Here is a 6,117-nt window from a genome sequence, read left to right on the forward strand (position 1 = left end):
TCTTTCCTTTTCTTAACTATTTCCTTCCTCCTCAGCTATCCTTGAAGTTCGCTTGGCTCTTGATCTCATTGGTGTGAACATCCTGGGGGAGAAAGGAATGGGGACCCCAAGATAAGTTTACTCCTCCCTCTCTTAGGATGGCACTGGGGAGAGGTCATATCTGATACCGGTATCTTCACGTACACACCTGGCATTTTTCTTAATATTTCACATATCTTATCTCAATCTTCTCAGCAACCTATAAAGTTAGTGCTGTTTTTAATCCCCATTTTACTGATAAGAAACTGAGGTTCAGACTTGTCCGAGGTAAACCGCTGTGAAGGCTCAAGCCTAGATCTGCCTGATTCCAAAGACTATGTTTCTAAGCTACAACTTTCAACACAATCTCCTTTATCATCTGTACAATGGAGGCTATGCGAAGGAAATGAGTTAAGGGGATATGAAAAGGCCTAGCAATGTGTCTGGCACATATTAAAAGTAAGACAGGCAGTGCCTGTTATTTTACTCATAATTATTCAGATGACTATTTTACAAAGCAAAAATAAAGCTTTCAATTCTTTTGACTCGTTATATGTGGGTACTTCAAAAAGTTCATGGAAAAGGGCAATGAAAGTATGAGTTTACTTTTCTGCAAAAGATGATTGAAATCTGCACACAGTTGTTTTCATAGCACATGTTTTCCATGAACTCTCTGAAGACTCCTCATAGCTGGAGCCACAAGTGGAATGATTTTAAAAGCACTATCCTGTTGCTCTTCAAAAGTGACACTTCTCTTTATTTTGCTACTTAACATCTAGACTAAGCTTGGCAATTCATTTAGTATAAGCTCCTTCCTTAAGGAACTCAAACACATCACATCACCTAAGCCATAAAAATAAAATAAACTGATACATTCAGAAGAGGAACATTGACCCTATCAGGCTCCCAATCCTCCATCTCCAGTCTCTTCCCAAGTTTCCCATTTAGGTGTGTTGAGTTTTTTTTGCATAAACACTGCTGCTGAAAAAGATATTGAGCCCAATTAAGCAGCATTGGCGTCCCATAACAAGAGAAAGACCCAAACTGAGAAATTCCTGTCAATGTCAACTCTTATCTTTCTGGGATCCTCCTTGTCACCTGATGGAGAGGTACCAAGAGACAATGCAATGTGCCCAGAAGAGAGAGTGATCCGGAACACCAGAGGCCAAGGCAACCTGGCAGCCTGTAGCATAACTGTAGGTATGGGCAAGGCTTTGCACCCATGTGCATGGGTTGAGAGGAACCCAGAGATGGGGAGTCAGTGTTCTCTGACCTAACTAAATCCCTTGGTATAAATAGGTAGGCTTCTTTCTGTGTATCTCAAAGAGTGTTTTCTTAATTCTACTTAAATGGAATTAATATCTCATTTTACCAAAAACCCAGATAATAGAAGTAGCCCCTCTATCCTATGTTCTTGATCTTCTTTTCTTCTCTCTGAAAATATTTACTGAACACCTATTATAGGCAGAACAATACACTGGAATGTCGGACATTTAAAAAACATATTGGAAAGCATGTCTGTCCAATTTATTAATCCAGCTTAATAGAGATTTTTGAAGCAAATCCATGAATATTTTAGATAGCCAGAAATGGACATTACCAAGTTAGCAGTCAGTTTGTAGAAATAATTTAGTTTTGACTTTTGCCAAGTTTGTTTCCCATTTCTTGTTTTCTAAAACACTCAAGTATTTGTAAGGTACATAGCATCTATGTTAAGCCATGCGAGAATTTACTCCTATTACAGATATGGGTAGCTTGGTATTTTAAAAATGGGCGATATTTAAAGGAGGAAAAGAGGCTCCTTCCTTTTCTCCTGGCTGTTATAGCAGCCATGAAGCCAGCTCTGCATTAAAGGGTCAATGTATTGAAAGGGGAACAACAGAGTTGCAAAGCGTCCTGGGTTCCAGATCCTTAACCCCAGCTAACTGGATGTGTGACCTTGAACAAACTACTTAACCTTTCTTGACCTTCTCCTTAAATGTGGGCAGTAATATATTGCCTACCAGATGGTTGGTTGAGGAACCATGCAACTCTCACCTATAGATGTGAAATAGCTTTGAGGATAGGGGAAATTATGGGGAGTTTTAAGAGGCAGCCTGAGTCTGCCTAGTCTTAAGGAAGAGAATGGAGTCCATTGTTTGTCACAGAACTGGCAAAAATGGCCGTTTTATAGAGGATGAAGAAATGGAATCCCAGAGAGATTCCTCTGTAGGTAGATGCAGGGTCCTTCTGTAGGGAGATGACTGGGAGTCAAGGATCTTATAGACCCTTTCTTTTTTTTCTTTTTTTTTTTTTTTTTTTTTTTGAGAGGTTTTTGCTAGAGGGCCTGTGCGCTTGACAGAAAGACAGAAAGAGACATAGAGACAGAAAGCGAGAAATCACCCCCCAGGAGGGATGGCCACGCCGCAATCCCTTCTCCTCCATTCTCCTCTCGGGATCTTGGGCACACACGCACATGCGCCCAGCATGAGTTTAAGCCGCCGGGTCCAGGACTTGAACCACAGTCGACTACGTGGGAGTCCAGCGACTTAGCCATTACGCTAACTGCTGGTCCCAGGACGACCCTTTCTAAGCAATATTTATTCTCACTCACTGAAAGAGACATTTTCTTCCTTTATAATAGTGTATTTTGCATTTTATTTTCATTTAAGCACTTAACACTTTTCTAGTTTTCATAAATCTATTCATTTATTATAAATGTAGAAAAACTGATTTGTTCGACCTCAAATAAATTTCTTATATTGAAATAAATTTCCAACATACTAATTTCATACCATGCTCTAGCAAACCTTAATTTAAAAACCTGTTAGACATTATTTTATTGAATATATAGATGACGTTGGCATACTAGGCTGGACCTAGTGAGTGAGAGATTCAATCTGAGGGCATCACTGCGATCCTTTCCTAGACCAAGATGACTTTATCAGTCAGCAACAAGTTTCACACCGATTTTCCTTCAGTGGCCAAGAAAGCTTTGCTTCCCCAGGTCCTTTGTCCTCAATGCTAGGGGTAGATAAAGTGGCCTTGCAAAGAAAAGGTCTTGCTGTTTGCTGTTTCACGATCTGGCCTACCTCTCACCCCATCTCTATTGGGCCACACTCTTCATGATGTCCTAGCCACCTAAACAAATGAAGGCATAATGGCTAGTTCTGAAAAAAGACTTTTCATCTCAATTTCACCTGTAACCTGCTTGCTATCAGAGTCACCTATAATCGATGTATCTTCAGTTTAAAATGTAGAAGGGAAAAACCATGCCGATAGGGCAATAGTAGAGCACACAGGTATTAAGTATACTGTTATTAGACCAAACTTACAGCATAGTTAGTCTTCTCCCTTGTTTAATGGTAGACATGACCGTTATTGCTTCAAGTGATTATCAAGCGCACGTGTGAAACCATTTACGGGGCAGAAGAAGGTGGAAACCTGGAAGGACATCTATTTCCAAGCAGGAATTGCAGTTTTACCTTATCCTTTGCTTGAGAAGATAGTGGGCCATCACTTTGCCTCATAATCCACAACTCTAGTTTGCTCTTAAGGGTTGTGTTTTTATTGTTCAATTAAATATTGATCGAACACTTACTAGAAATGACAAATGAAAATGAAGGACACACATCCTTACTCTCACGAAGCTTGCCATCTGCTCAGAGAGACAGATATATACACTTGCACAATGTAGCGGGTGCCGTAACAGAGATGTGAACCAAGGACAGGGGTCAATTCTGGGAAAGACAGGAAAATGATACTGAGCGGGCTGGAAGGATGAATACTCCTTGCCATTCTGGATCTGAAGCTGAGCTAGTGTTACCTCAAATGCTCTCTGTAGTATAGCACCTGGGAGCAGACACATATCTCCACCAAGGAGTTCCCATATACAGCTCTTCAGAGAGACAGAGAGAGAGAGAGAGAGAGAGTCCCACCTCTGCCGCATTCTTCAGCATGGCAAATCACACTTCCTCTGATAAGATAAGTGAGAGGGATTCTCAAAGGGCTTGGGGTGGCGGGGTGGGGTGAGCAGTCTCAGAATCTCTGTGGTATAGGATAAAAATAAAAGAAACACCTATGTTATCAAAATACATTACATGAAAAAAAGAACATGAGACTGTAATGTTTAACACGAGAGGGCATAGATATAAAAAATGTTGAGATGACTGCATAAAATATGATATGTTCAGAACAGAACATTGCTTGACCAACATCTACTACCAAATAAACACCAGAATCTTTTTTTTTTTTTTTTGGAGAGGTTTTTGCTATAGGGCGCGTGCGCTCGCCAGACAGATGGAGAGAGACAGAGAGACAGAAAGCGAGAAATCACTCCCCAGGGGGGATGGCCACGCCATAATCCCTTCTCCCCCATTCTCCTCTCGGGATCCTGGGCACACATGCACATGCACCCGGCATGAGTTTAAGCCACCAGGTCCATGACTCGAACCACGGTCGATTGCATGGGAGTCCAGTGACATAACTGCTGGTCCCTAAACCAGAATCTTGATGAGACATTGAGGGGCACTTTTAACACACAAGACCCTTCAGCATTCAATAGGACGGTGACAAGCATAAATGGCTGTGGTAAGTTTACACTCTGGATGGTCCCATAGTCAAAGACAGTTGTCTATGTGACTGACTCCAAGTAAAAACGTTAAAGCAAGATCTTGGAGTCTTCTCTACTCACACCTCCAGACCTTCCCTTGGAGGCCTGCCATGCCCCTAAAGGACCTTACATGGATTCTGCCTCTCTCTCTCACTAGTTAACCCTGCACCATGAACCTTCCCTTTTATAAAATGAGCCTGTCATGACTCACCTTTAAAGAGTGAGTGTATTTGCATTTCAAGAGAAATTTTATGAAACTACTAAAACCTCACCTCCAAAGGCCCAGAGCCTGCTCAAAGGGCAAGCACCTTCCTTGGGAGGCTTTCTGACACCTCCCTCCCCCAGCCCTCCATGCTTGGGCTGCTGCTTCCTTGCAGGCTACTCTTCCTGTCCGGCTGAAAGCCAGTCCTCATTCTCTCTCCTGCCCTAACACCTTGCCCAAATCCTTTGAAGTAAGAGAGGATCTGTGCCCTTGGGCACCATGGGTGAGGGGGGAAATGAGAGAGTTCTGGTTCTACACAGGGCTCATTTTGGGGCCTTCGTTTCTGTCTCTGTGAGAGTCAGTTTATTGATTAATGGAATCTTTATTAGCATTATTAGAGCAAATAAAACACATGTACACGTACATAAATCTATCTCTACCCCTCCCAAACCATTGGCTGGCGAAATGAGTTCTATTTCCAGCCCTGACATCTTGCCAGTTTGTCATTCTCCTTCCTGGCCACATCAAGTTCCATCGGGTTTGAGTTTATTGGCTACATAGTGAAGTTTATGTTGTCACAGAAATTAGCCTTGATGGACAGGGATATGGCCAGGGGATCAAGAAAGCTCAGCAGCCTCATGGTGTTGGCATGGCTGAGACGTTAGGGTGCCTGCAGCCCTCTCCAAGAAAAATCAAGGCTGGCTCTCTGCAGCAGCAAATGAGTGCAACAAGACACTCCTGAGGGACGGGAGCCTGGACGTGATTGTGAGCTGTCCAGTTCCCATTCCACCCATCCGCCCTCCCCACACCCTCTCCAACACTCCCAGTGGCCCCCAGTGCCAAAAATCCTTCCCCATGCAGTGGAGGCAGGACCGGGAGTCCTGAGGTTAAGCCATTCTCTCCTACAGTTTGTGGTTAGCTTTCGTAGGTTCTTGGCTGTTTGACAACGTCGGATAATAATTCAATATTTCTTACTGAAATACTTGACCTTATTGTTAGTTTTTGTGACAAGGAGAATTTAAAAGAGCTACAAAAATGCAAGCAAGTGTGGCTGAAAAAGGCCAGGGTATGCCACTAAGTAGTGAACAGTTTCTTTTTCTGACATCTATAAAATGTAGGTGAAAACAGGTCAACATTGATCTTGGCAAATAGAAAAGCCAGTTCTATTGTTAGCAAATGAGCTTCAGATAAAAATGCAAGTCTGGTTCAATCAAAACCACGTTTGGTTTTAGAGACTAGTGATGTGCTTTATATATATATACATATATATGAGTGTATTTATATAGACATACAAAGTAAAAATATT

This window comes from Tupaia chinensis, unplaced genomic scaffold (assembly GCF_000334495.1).
Source record: "Tupaia chinensis unplaced genomic scaffold, TupChi_1.0 Scaffold000252_1, whole genome shotgun sequence".
Classification (NCBI taxonomy): Eukaryota; Metazoa; Chordata; class Mammalia; order Scandentia; family Tupaiidae; genus Tupaia; species Tupaia belangeri.